General features: G+C 47.1%; 1 protein-coding gene across 11 annotated transcripts in view; it reads left to right on the top strand.

Annotated features, from left to right (window-relative positions):
• The window catches only part of SLC43A3 (solute carrier family 43 member 3), a 918,364-nt gene that overhangs the window by 466,751 nt on the left and 437,048 nt on the right, over positions 1-14,565 (top strand). The gene's annotated exons all lie outside the window — the stretch shown is intronic.

Below are 14,565 nucleotides of genomic sequence, written 5' to 3'. Positions count from 1 at the left end.
CTCGTTCGCCAAATCTGTCCAAGCTTGCCCAGAAAATCTGGATATGGGCACTCAGACGGAACATCTTCCTGTCATCACAACATGTTCCAGGGGAGCTCAATTCCCTAGCGGATGCTCTGAGCAGAGACTCCCTCCCAGAGGAACACAAATGGGTTCTACACAGAGAGGTCGCAGAAGATATCTTCTCTCAGTGGGGTTTCCCCAATATAGACTTATTCACCACAAGCGAAAACAGACAATGCCCAGGATTTGCACCCAGGTTCCCCCAACCAGACTCCCAGGGGAACGCCCTGTTGATGAACTGGTCAGGGATGTTTGCGTACGCTTTTCCACCAACTCCTCTCATCAGGAAGGTGGTGAACAAGATGAACAAGGAATCGATGGCGCTCGTCCTAGTTGCTCCGATGTGGGCAAGACAACCGTGGTTCCCACACCTACGCAGGATGGCGGTGTGCGAGCCCATCAAACTTCCAGCCTGGTACAACCTACTGTCCCAGCACCAGGGTCAAACAGTGCACCAGCAACCCAACTCAATGAACCTGGCAGCATGGCACCTGAGGTCATAGAGTTTGGACATCTCAATTTATCACAGAGGTGTATGGACATCCTAAAAGCATCTAGGAAACCAAACACAAGGCACTGTTACTTTGACAAGTGGAAGAGGTTTGTTATCTGGTGCCAGAGTAGACAAATCAACCCTGTTGATTGCACTCCTTCCACTATTGTTACATACATGCTCCACCTGCTAGAAGCAGGATTGGTTTTTAACTCGCTGAAAGTACACCTGGCAGCCCTGTCGGCATACACCACTTCCCATAGCAAGGTATCGTGGGGGAAAGTACCAGTAGTTAAAGCCTTCATGGAAGGAGTAAAGAGACTTCACCCTCCTATTTCAAACCCACCACCAGGGTGGGACCTTAATATGGTGCTATTCAATCTCATGGGACCCCCTTTCGAGCCCATGCATAAAAGCAGTCTCAAACACCTGACTTATAAAATGGCCTTCTAAGTAGCTATTACTTCTATGAGAAGAGTCAGTGAAATTCAGGCTCTGTCAGTGCAGGATCCCTTCTTTACTGTCCATAAAGACAAACTGGTTTTACGCACACACCCTAGGTTCTCACCCAAGTTTATATCTAAATTCCACGTAAACCAGTCCATCGAGCTTCCGGCTTTCTTCCAGGACCCTCAAAGCTCGGCTGAGGTGAAACTACACACCCTAGATGTGCGTAGGGCGGTCCTCTACTATGTAAATAAGACCAGACCGCTAACAAAAACAGATCAACTGTTTGTCTCCGTAGCTACAGGCAGAGAGGGGGATCGCGTCTCTAAAGGTGCCATCTCGAAGTGGTTATTAACTGTATCCAGCTGTGTTACTCACTCTCTGAAAGAACTCTGCCTTTCACGCCAAGAGCCCACTCTACTAGAGGCATTGGGGCCACTCTGGCTTTCATTGCAAATGTACCCCTTGACACCATTTGCAAAGCAGCTACTTGGAGCTCTATTCACACTTTTACTCAGCATTACTGCATTGACACCCATTCCAAGGCAGATACACAAGTGGGACAAGCGGTTCTAAGACACTTATTTGCTCATGACCCTTCTCACATCCCACCTCCTTCTTCAGGTACTGCTCGCTAATCTATGCACAGCATGTGATCTAAGCAGATTCCACAAGCCTCAGAAGGGATACATTACTCACCGTAATCGTTTTTCTGATGCTTGTATCTGCTTAGATTCACATGCGACCCACCCTTCCTCCCCTCTGAGAGAAGACGCATGGTTGCTTGTAGTCTTACCGTTCTATCTATCTGCTTGGATTACCTGTACTCACGCTACTCCTCATGCTACCTCATGTCAGAAAAAATACAATCTGAGGATCCTAGACGCGTGAGGGATCTTGGGTACAGTGGACGTCGCACTAGGGATAGTATTACTGGCACGCCCTGTGTCGACGCCCATTTTTGAGTTTCGAAAAACAAACTGTAATCCTCCGCAGCTTCCACTAGATGTCGGCCTATGCACAGCATGTGAATCTAAGCAGATACAAGCATCAGAAATACGATTACGGTGAGTAATGTATCCCATATATATATATATATATATATATATATATATATATATATATATATATATATATATATATATATATATGCATGCAGTGAAATGGGGTAAAACAAAGTCCACATTTTGGTGGTGCGTAGTAACAAATGCGAACTGATCACATAGATCTGAGTTTCTCTACCTCTGTCTCGTTGTAGCGCTACAGGTCATATTTAAATCCCCAAATATATCATCTACCTTTCCATCTCTTCTCATTCAACGTATCTCTGCATTGAAGAACATTCACAGACATGTACACACTCCTGTCTTTTCTATCACACTTCACAAGGTTCGAAATTGAGGGAAGCTGCGAGCTATCTAGCTCCTGCTTGTGGCCTAGAAGAGCCTGGTTAGCTTGACACCAACAACTACCAGGAGCTACTTTTGGCTTGCTTCGGCAAATGATTTTGAAGCAACACACCCATGTGCATTAATCTCTGTGCATTTGGGACAATCTATCAATAAGCATTAGGACACATGTAGATGACATTTAAAGCATAAGGGTTCATACATAATGGACTGAGTTAGATTTGGGGAATTATATGTACCAGCTCCTGGTTCACCAGTGAGAGCTCCTGGTCACTGGTTAATGCTGGATACTGAAAGCAAGTGTCCCCAAAAGGCAGTACCCTCCCCACAATGAGAGGCAATAAAGGACACACCCCAGGAGGGAATGAGACCAAGACCAAGTGTGGGTGATGTAAAGGGTTTTTATCTAACCAGCATAGGGCATGCAAAGGACTCTGCGAGCTCCGAGAGTGCTCTCTGACAATAGCAAAGACAGTCATATTTATTACAAAACCACGTCACAAATCCTACACGCTACAGGGGGCACATAGTCTCAGGGAAAGGGTGGCGTCGACTAAGCTATAGGTGAGGCAGTGATGAGCCACTCCAGGATTGGTGGACATCTGCATGGTGCCAACGAGGGGTGGATGGGTCAGCTGGGCTCATCGGGGTGGAGCTGGCAGGCCAGGCGCTGTCAGTGTCGATGATTGATGGCCGCACTAACACTTTGCCCTTGTGGCCACACACACCCATACACTCATCCTTTAGACGATTCCAGTTGTCCTGTAAATCCGACAATATGTTACTCTAAGAAATAATAGGAGACCGGAGAAACAACATGCAATATGAAGCTTCACCAATACATCAGTGCCCTGTTACTTTTGACCTGTTAACCAGGTGTCATAAGCCTGGGTGTCTGGTCTGAGGGCACAAGGTGAGCTGCCTTGTCGTTCTGTTCTGTTAGATGTGGTGAGGAATTACTTTATGATATGTTAGTCCAGGGTTGAATACCTATCTCCAAGGCCGATTAACTTGGGGTGAACTGGAGTACTACTGGATCAGTGAGGGTGCACCTCTTGCCCCTTGAGGCGGTGGGGTTTAGGACCAGGTTGTAAATAATTCATTTGGCCGACTATGGCGGCCTCGGACATAGGGGAGGTGAATACTTGAAGCGAGTCCAGCGGAATGAAGGGAGGTGAGGCTGTGCTGCCCGCACACCAGCAAGCCCTAGCGGGCCCTGGCGGGAGGAGGGGGATATCGCCTTGTGGCTATGCGCGATTCTCTTTTCCTTGGCTGCACACTATACCATACGAGGGGACAGTTAATAAAGTTAGTAATATTAGGATGATTACACATTTCTATTGCTTATACATTCATATACTACTTCATATGTGACTATGAGAGTCTGACAGTGTCGCATGTATCACATAACATTAGTTGAACACATTTTGGTAATTTCATAAGGCAACAGATGGATAACACGTGAGGTAGCATCAGGTTGGGTTGCGTACTCAGGAGCATAGAAGCAATACGTTCATATGTGATTGTACATTTGCATTCTTGTTCATAACACTTACACGTGTCCCACTGTATGACAGACAAGTATTTTTAGTAATGCTTCTTCGCCTTCCTTTGTACTTTAGCAGCAATCGTTAGTTAGCACTAGGTGGGCTTTATCAAGCTCTTTCATTTAGTCTTCAAGGCACATGGTGTCTTACAACGTGCTGAGGTCATTCTTGCTTTATCGGTACTATAAGCTTTATCCCTTTCCCAACACCTGTGTTATAATTTACACAACAACTCTGTGAATCGTTTGGCTTTGGTATGCAGTTAACACTTCATTTGGGGGACGTGGGCAGGGATTCAAACAGGAAGGTTATTGACACCATATGTTTTAAATGTTAGGGGTTCGATGCCAGGTCGTGGTCTGTTCAATTGGGATGATTCCTGTTATTTTCCAGACTTTGAACCATGAGTCAGGTCACTTCGGGGATGTGATGTACTGCAGAAGGTAAATGATACAGTGTTTGTTCTGATACGCGTTGTGTCTGTTTGCTCATGAGAACGGGCCTTCAGCGGATGTGCCATGGGGTGGAGGAGCAGGGGGAGTGCATGGCTCTCTGTGTGCAGTGAGCGGGGGCCAAGCTGCAGCTTTCGCAGGCAGGCTGTTTCATTGGGGTTTTGGTCGCTTCTATCTAAAATGGAGTCTTGAAGCCTTCAAAATGGTGTTCGTTACAGTACAAGCCGATTGGCCCTGTGTGTCGATCAGCAGCCATCCTGCCACCAGAGCACAGGTGCATGGGGGTCCGCTGACGAGCCACGAACCTCACAGGGGTGGGGCATGTCGGGGAGGAGGTCCCATAGACCTATCCTCCCATACATTTTCCCCCTTTCGTTACTTAAGTAACGAATACTGTAACTCGCCCAATCTCTGGGGCTCTTTCTCATTCGCAACAGCCTCATCCCAACCTGGTGTGCCTTCTATTCACATCCAGGCTCTACAATACCAAGGAGCTGCTTTTAGCCCTTGCTTATCAAATATTCATTTCGATCCCTTCACTATTTGAAATAGTGTGAAAGAAGAGAGATCTAAAGGCCAGTGGAGTAACTTTGCTGACAATGTTGGGGGGACATGACAACTGAAGGAAAGGAGTAGGGTGAAGGGAGGGCGGTTGGTGGCTCTGAGGGATCGTTTTGGCCAAATTGTTAAACAAAAATTGGTCGAATTGTAGATTTGACCGAATTCGGTCACCACCATTAGTTTGAAGCCAAAGATACCGAACATGAAGAGCAATGGTTGCAAGGGTGGCCCCCCTCAGCCCATGTACGGTATTTTTGGCTTCGGCGGTTGGTGTCACTCGCTTCCGCTGAATTGGTGGCAGTGAACCCAACAAAAAAAAGAAGAAAAGGGAGGCTGCAGCGCCAGATCCCACCCGCGTTAAAGGGATAGATCTGATGCTGCAGGTTACAGGAGAAAGGGAAGTGGGGGGGTTTATGGGTGTACTAGCGGTTTGAAGGGACATGGGTTTGTTTTTTTTGTACTGAGGTAAAAATATATTTGCAGCGAAAATGAACCCAGTTAATTCCACCCTGATTTTGTACGTCGGTCAAACAACCTAAATCCCTGAGCGATGACACTAAACTACTACACCACAAGAGTCCATTGCTGACGCTCTGTTATAACATTCATAAGACTGGTGGTGTATTTTTAAAATTCAATTAGGCCCCCACGCATCTTCAGCTGGCCTGCCATGCACCCAGTGATACAACATAACATTCACAAACTTAATTCCACTTGAACATACAAACAATGCATTACTTATCATTCATTCAGACACAAAGGTCAACACACATATGCTTGCACACACTCACTCACACACAAATGCACCCAACACCTCCACTGGCATACACTGTGTGCACACAACATTTATATGTACACTTACAATAACACATGGAAACAGTGGCGCAACGTCCATTGAGCAGACCAGACTTTATCACCCCCTGATACCTGAGATTTTGGGCTACGTTGACTTGCTGAACTATAAAGCCATGGCCGAAAAGACCAGATTCACTGGAATATCAGCAATTTGCCTGATTTTTCCTTTCATTCAAAGGCAGAAACCATTAGTTAATGCAGTGCTGTGGGTGACCAAGTATAATTGACATAGATTTTTAAATGCCGTATATCTCCAAACCTGGGCTCTGCACAGCACCTTATATGTCTACATGCTGATAGAATTTTTTTCTACAAGATTCTGACTGATTAAAATTAAGGTATGTTTTCCTGTGTTGAAATGGCTCCAAGCAGTGGAGTACCGAGCGGGAGAGTCGCAATGGGGTGGTCAAGCTACCCTCCTCCCGTAGCTCTTTTAAGAGCCAGACCGGGACATTTGTCATTGGGACACCTCTCCCATTCGGCACCTCAAAGCGGGCGCCCAACGGCAAAGGTGTCCCGCTGGCAGGACAATTTGTGCTGAGCAATTGTCCTGTCAGCGGAACACCTTTCTCGTTCTGAATGGTAGAGGTGTCCCGCTGCCAGGACAATGTCCCGAGGAGCCCCAGGCAGCAGAGGGTCCTCACGTTGCTCTGTTTTACAATGTGAGCCATTAGGAAGGAAGGGGGGTACTATTAGCAATTATTATAACGTGTCCGTGTAGGTAAGAGCCCGCTAATAGAGGGCCATTACGACCTCGCGGGCAAGAGCTTTGCACCATGCCGGTAACGACATTACCGGCATGCCGCTAAAGCCCCGAAAATGTCCCTTCGCACCATCAACTAAAGCGTAGAAAAGGGGCGTGGCTAGAGTGCATGGAGTAGGACGTGTCTTCCGAGCTGCTCCCGACGATCCGATATGATCCTGCGTGAAAATAAGCTGAAAATGGCATGATCGTGCTCAGAATTACACTATTGGACGTGTAAAGGCGTGGGGCAAGTTTGATGGAGAGCGGAGTCCTTGATGACTACAGGAAGATTGGCAAGATCAACTAAAAGTTTGTGGCCGCTGTGCGACACCCCAGACAAAATGGCCGGTGCGCTAGAACAAAGGAGGCTGAGGTATGCCCAGCAGACCCACGGCAGACGAAGACTGGCAGGAAGAGCGCAGCGGGTGGAATATGAAGTGGAAAGCAATTGCGGCTGAGAGAACTGCACTGGGAATATAGAACCAGTGGGACACATGACATGTATAGCAAAACCTTAATAAATATCTATATCAACTAAGCCTGGAAAGATGTGCACGGGCACTTAAATTGTCCACATCCCAGTTTCACCATTTAACCAAGTGTGTGATCCTGAGCAAATCATTTAATCATATTGTGCCTTATTTGCACCTCTGTAAGTGATTCTGATTCACTTCAAAGCTTATGTTAATGTATCATGCTATTATAATAGAAAAGCCTAACTAGTATAAAGTTGCTCCACATAGAACAATAGTGCAATTTAGGTATTTTGCACCACAAAGTTATTTGTCATTTGGCTTATTTATGGCAACTTATTCTAAAGTCACTTCCATGGTGCCTCCAAGTATCAAAGACTGATGATGCGCCTTGCAATGTCCTTTTCTGTGAAGTCACTTCTGTTGGTGCAATCCATATGCTAATTAGGAAATTTGCCTGCATTTTGCCTCAGAGGGCTTGGACAGAGCTCCCCAACAAACATACACAAACACAATTAAAAACATGTTTGGTTTTTTAAAAGTACCTCTGCTCTGCTTTCAAATGCCTCCTGGGCCACGTCTCGCGTTACACCGACCTAACCTCTTCGCACTCACGTGCCTCCAGACAGAAACCAGGAAGCTGAATGTGCTTCCTAGTTCCTGTCTGTGTGTTGCACTAAAACAAAGCCGGAAAGCGATGCTTTGTGCCGCTGGCCCCCGGAAGTGCTGCTGCTAGCGTGACAGCACAGGCACCAGGCCCTGCAACACCCAGTTCAGCACCCTGGCTGCTGGCTTTGTCAGGCCAGCCAGGGTGAGGGACTGAGCCACGCAGGGCATCCCAGCCCTGTAGGTGTTGCAGCGCGGTTGCTAGTTATCTCTGCATTATGCAATGAGATAGCGCAAGCCTTGCTGAGCACCCCAGCTGTGCTTGCGCTGTCCATTACATAATCGATGATTGGGGCCCCCCTGCCCTCCCTCCAAAAGATGGGGGGGGGGACAAAAAGGCATGCCACAGAAGTTGGGGGGGACAAAACCCCTTGCCCCCCCTATAATTACGCCCATGTGGCGGTTCTGGGTCATTTGTTTCACTGTGGTCACTGCATGGAATAAAGAACAATCACAGGCCGTCTACCTTATTGAATAAAGAGCCTTCTCAGACATGCCCACCCTTCCATCTCTTATATAACACCATATTAAATATAGGGCATTGACATACGGTTTTGTGTTGTCCAGTGCTTTAAGTGGGGCAAGATATTGAGGGGCTGGGCTGTAACGAGGGTGTGCGGTCTATATGATGGCCGTGACCTGAAGTGTGGAACTCAAACATTTTCAAAAATGTTACTACACCAATCTGCACACATTAGCAATTAATTGCACTCCTATCATCCCAGGCTATCCTGTGCTATTTTGTAGGTGCTGGATTTCTTTTGTTTCATTCAACAGACTGCTTGACAGACACACAAAGCCTTTTATGGGCTTTGTGTCAAGCTAGGGTGACGAGACCACCTGGTTTTGCCGGGACTGTCTTGGGATTGAGTGCTCTGTCCTCCTGTCCTGAGAATGTTTTTTAATTTAAAAACCTCATGCCAGGTTTTGGGGCAAGGGAGGGACAATAATTCTAAAGTAAACCTACATCATAACATTTTCAGAATTTTGATGTGGCACGTTGGGCTCAAACCCCCAACCTTTCAGATACCACCCAAATGTATTAACTGGTTGTGCCGTAGAGACACATTGAGAAATTAGCAAACAGAAAGGCCATTCCTATCAATCAGAGCAATAGCTCCTTTTGCATTATCATGCAAGACGATACGAAGCAACACAGATTCGAACCCCAGGTCTGCGCTTAGAAACCTCCGGGTATTTAAGCGTGCTATAAATACGCAACTAAGACAAAAAAATTACGCAACTAAAGAGAACATTTTTTTTTCCTGTAACACCGCCTCGATGCCCGCGGGCTGTGTGAGCGCTTTAGAAATGCAAAAAATAAAATAAACGCATATACCCTTAATTAAAACCGCACATTTTATAAGCAGGGTCTGTGCTGGAAATACTGTGGGTGGGGGTGTTGGGATTGGAGTTGGGTTCAGGGGCAAAATGTTGGGGGGGGGCATGTAGGGGCGTTGTGAGAGGTTAGTCCTTCATTTACGTTGTCGTCTGATTTTTCTTCTTGAAAATCGGGTGACCCTATGCCAACCAGTCTATTGAATGGAACAAAAGAAATCTAGCACCTATTACACCTACAAAATGCACTGTGTGATGTGACACTGGTGCAGGGCTCTATTTTGAATCCCAAGCAAGGGAAAAGAGAACACGTGGCTTTCCTCTCTGTCGGGGTAGTGTGAGTCCCAGAAGTCTAAGTGGCATTCCTTGCATTTCAATCTGGGTGGCGGAAGCTGAGTGAGCGCCTTGAACGGAAAATACAAAAAAAGTGTATTTCGTTGCCGTTGGGGTGGTGGGAGCTCGCCCCAGACTACTTAAAGCCCTGGTGTTGTTTATTTCACTGTGGTCACTGCATGGAATAAAGTACAATCGCAGCCCCATCTGTGGTATGGGGGTCCTGTGGTCAGAACCTCCCAGTGTGGCGTGAGCCCCTGCCATACAAAAACTCAGGAGGCAGTGTATCTCGTCTGGGCTCTACGCGTGGTCTAACCTGAGCCCATCTGATCGTCCCCTTTTGTTGCCAACTGCACGCGACGGAGCTACGTCACTCTGCTGCGTGCACAGCTTATGGATGCAGCAGATCATATCCACACTTCATGCATGATTCAGGCCCCCGCGTGCTCATGTCTCTCAGCTGCATAGCAAGCGGACGGGCCCCTCCTGCCCCTTGGCCCTTGCCAATGGCACACACCTCTTCCAACCTGGCCGGGCGCCCGCATCTCCTCCACCTCATGTGCCCGTCCCAGTTCCAGAATATGGAGCAGCGTGAGGCCTGACTCCTGAAGAACTTGACATCAGACTTTCCCCAACAGACATCCCTGAATGAGCTGGTTCCGGATCATGGCCTGTTGATTGTCCCACACACGATATCGCCATCCACCGGAGGCGTCCATAGAACCCATCCAAAGATTAATCGTCCTTTTGCCTGGCAATGCACTTTATGAACCTCTCGTAGTCTACATTTGCTAGAGGCATGCAATGTTCACGCAGTGCATCTTTCACCGCAGCAAACGACCCATCCACAGGCTCCAATGACTGAAACAGCTGGTGCACTGCCGGTCTAGCCGAGTACAAGAGTCCCCACCTTACTTTCCTCATCAGTCTCTCCCATGGCCTTGAAGTAGATGTCCATGCAATCAATCCAGGATTTGGAGTCTGGACCCAGGCTAGATGGCGCCCCAAGACATCAAACTCCGGCATGGGTGCCAGCGCACCTTGTTGACGTGGGATTTCGTGTGCCCACTGGCACAGCTGGCAGAACTGCTGCAGGCCCTCCACCTGCCTGCGCTTCATCCCTCATGTTTGTGGCCGCACGAGCACCCCTCTGTGGTCATGGGCTGAATCCACGTTGGAACATTGTAGCCAGAGGCGGAGACACCAGCATAAAAATAATGAACACTCCAGATAGTTCAGCACCACTGGTACCTTTCTTCCTCTTCACCTCCTTTTGCAAATCCTGCCCTTCCACACTACACAGAAAGGCTGTAGTAAATATTGTGCACAGCCAGGAGAGCAGGCCCTCCCCATAAACACGCAGTGAGCCACACAGTCACTGAGATCACCACTCCTTCACCAGCACAGATGGAGTCACAAGAAAAAGAAAAATGCTGGAGGGTGTCAGAGGGGACACCTGCACCATGTGGTCCTTCTCCCTGCTTCACCATCGGCTATTCCTCACCTTCTTTATCATGGGTGGGGGATTCCAGACCCCTACAAATTACTCAATGCCCACGTGGCCGTGGGGTATCCAAAAAGTGTGTGCGGGAGGCACACAAGCACTCCTTAGAGAGCCACATCCTCCTGCACCAGAATGGCGGCCGAAAACATGGTACGCGCTGCTCTGCGGCCTGAGAGAATGTTAATATGTGAGCTGTCGCTTTTCTATAACCGCTGCATGGCCCAGCTGGTCCGTATCAGCCTGTACTACCACCTCGTCGTCAGTGTGGTACGGTGGTCCTGTGGTCTGAACCTCCCGTTGTGGCGTGAACCCCCCACACCTCCACCCCCTCGGCATACAAAGACTCAGGAGGCAGTGTATCTCGTCCAGGCTGCACGCATGCTCTAATCTGAGCTCACGTGATCGGCCTCTTTTATTGCCAACCGCACGTGACAGGAGTTACGTCACTCCACTGCGTGCGCAACTTAAAGGGACACCACACCGTCTACCTTATTAAATAAAGAGCCTACCCTTCCATCTGGTCACACTATGCTAAATAAGGTACATTGAAAGGCGATACTGTAACCTTTTTTTCAGGAATTTCTTTTTTTAAGTGTATCTATGCATTAAATAAAGAACATTTTCTGACATTTCTGCCCTTCCACATCCTCTATCTAAGTGTATTGAATGCATGGGTATTCCCAGGTTCTCCTAGCCTTAAATCTCACGGTTTCAATCACTGAAGGAAATAAGACATTCACGGAGAAACCTGCCTTTCTTTCTAACTGTATGTCTGCATAACATAAAATCCAGAACATTCTCCGGTATTACTGTTGATCTATTTCACTATATCGAATGAAGGCCACTACAGTCCTTTTTCTCCGTCTAGCTCCCTATAAACTGTATGGAATAAAGGAAAATGAATGGCGTTTCCATCCTTTTAACTAGTGTATCACTGCATTTTACCAATCATTTATAAACCATTTTTGGGGGCATAATGACTAGGTAGCTGGCGTAGTCGGACATTGCTGAGCAGCCCATTTGGTCCGCGGTGCATACCCCGCCATCTAGTGGTTGCGCTGAAATATTACAGTTGTTTACTTCGACAGTAAGAATGGACGTTGGCAAGAGGGTTCCAGTCTCACGGTCCTGTTCCCTCTCCTACGTGCAAAGGCATTTCAAATGTCCCGGTCTTCATACACATACAGGGACATTGGGAGTACTTTTTTTTTTTCTTCGCATCCAATGTTCGCAGGAGTACGGTGCTAGAGTTTCATTTTTCGAAAATTAACTTTCACTTCCTACAATTCTTTAACCTACATTGACAACGCGATTGGGAAGCAAGAGTAGACCAAGCTGATTGGGTGACCTCGCTTCTACCGAGGCCATCTGTGTTTGAAGGTGGGGACAGAAAATCCATGTCTGACTGAAACCTCGGGTACATTTTTACATTACATTCACATTCCAACCGTGCCAGCAGTCTTGGTGGAGAAAACTCAGTTTAAGTTTTATACCAAATGCAATACGGAATGTACCTAGGATGACGCACTCTGTGCAATCACTGACTTCCCAACAACCACAAAGGGGAGATGTGTACCGCTATTAGAAGGTTTAAACCCAAAACCTTAAAGAATAGAAGACCACCTAGATCAGTTAACTACAACTCGGAGAAAAGCCTACTTGCTCTCTAAGGAACTCTAAATAGTCGAGGTCAAGGTTCAGGGTGGGTTAGTGGGGCAAGGGTGACAGTGGTTGGAGGAGTACGACTCTAAACACGATTAATTGGGGCTGTTAAAGGCCCCAAAAGGGAAAGAAGCTGAATAACAGCCACCTCCCCCTCTGCTAATTCCAAGCACCGCTATTGGGTTGCCATGGCACCTTTACATGGCGGGCAAAAGGCTAAGGAAATCATCAGAAAGGACCACAGACACCCAAGTCGGCAACAAGACTGCGTTCTCGGTCAAAGGAACAGTCTGTACTGAAAAGAGAAGGTGACACTGAAAGTAGCCACTGAACAGAAGAACATAGAGGTACGCTCAAATATACAGAAGAAGATGGCTGCCATTACACAACACACCTACGACTCCATTTTGGCTTCACAAAAACAAACATGGCGACGAACCATGCACTCCATGGGAGGTAGGCACACACACGATCTTCAGGACACCACTAGAGAAAATTGCTTCTTCCCCTTCTGACATCAACACGAGGGGTCAAACTATAACCTACATGCAAGGTGTTGAAAAGTCATCGACTCCTATACAGGGCCTCAAAACTGATCAGAGCAAACCAGTTTTTCACACCACAAACAACCATGTTGAGCATCCTTAGTGAACAGAATCTCTTTGTAAGGAAGATGAAGACTAGTTTTCCGATTCGAAAGATCCCTTTCCTGAGGCAAGACTCCCAATTTGGCATAGCCCTGGAGGATGCAATCAAAATCATTATTATCCAAATGAAGGAAAGAGAAGAAAGAGAAAACAGAAAGGCAGATAGCATACAAAGAAGTGAAGGATGGCGTCACTTCTGTATTACTGTAAGGTAAAATTCACGCTCATTACAGAGACCATGGTGGACAGGGATTATGACACGGAGGAGGAACAAAAGCCTATTCCCTGAGGAATCGCCAGTTTTCCCTCCCATCCCCCTACAGAGTGCCATATATCGCTCTACTAAAGAGGACTTCCAAACTCTTTTGGATAAAAAAAAAACCAAGAAGAACAGGAAGAGATGGTTTTTATTGAAGAAACTCTAGAGGAGGCAAAACCGATAACCCAGAGCATTCCATGCCTGTGTCCTGCAAATAAACACATTGTTGTAACCATACAAAACCCATAAACATGCAGGGCCGTTTAATCTTAGTATAGAGAAGCCATATTGGCTAGCTCTGACTGACCCTGTGTACACAGAGCGACACTCTAACCTGATGCCGTCGTTATCACAGCAAGGAAAAGGGTTGCTACACCCAATTCCACACCCGACTTTGCCCCACGTAGTGCCCGGGTAATAAAAGGATTGATTTAATTGATAAAAAGTTAGCTACTTCAGAATATGATTTAGGAATTCACAATGCCTCCACACTAATGGCACAGTACAATCTTAAATGAGTGACCTCATACAGGAGCGACCAGAGGCTGTAAAGGCTATGGCCAAGCCATTTGTAAAATAGGCAGAATGGCCTGCGAATGACACCATCAAGGACATCTTGGATGCTGCATAAGCAGTGGCAAGGCAGGCAGCAGGCGCCACAGTAAAGATAAAGTCTTCATGGCTTAGAGTCACAGGATTTAAATCAGAAACCCAAGCAACTTTAATTGATAAACCAGTTGTCCGCCATCTTCTATTCGGAAGACCTGCGGACGAGGCCCTGGAAAAGACTAAAATAGAACAGGAGACGCTAAAGTCCCTGGGTACACAAATAGCCCACTCTTTCCATATAAGAGCCTCACCAACCGGCAGTAGAGGGTAAAGATAGCAAACCCATTCATACTAAAATGTTCAGCATGTTCAATCTACCCAAACATGGATGAAACCACAGCGGCTCTGACGGGGAACGTAGCCGCAATTCTGTAAACGGCAAAGAGGTCAGGGAAAGGAGTAGGGTCTCTCTCAAGAGGGCGGCATGTAACAGCCACTAAGCAGTGACCGCACCGTCTCTCCTGCTCTCCCCACCTTCCCCCAGTAGAAGGAAGAATATCCA

The sequence above is a fragment of the Ambystoma mexicanum genome, chromosome 12 (genome assembly GCF_040938575.1).
Source record: "Ambystoma mexicanum isolate Mex_15411 chromosome 12, UKY_AmexF1_1, whole genome shotgun sequence".
NCBI classification, from domain to species: domain Eukaryota; kingdom Metazoa; phylum Chordata; class Amphibia; order Caudata; family Ambystomatidae; genus Ambystoma; species Ambystoma mexicanum.
The sequence above is the reverse complement of the archived record's forward strand: the minus strand, read 5'-3'. Positions and strand labels throughout refer to the sequence as shown.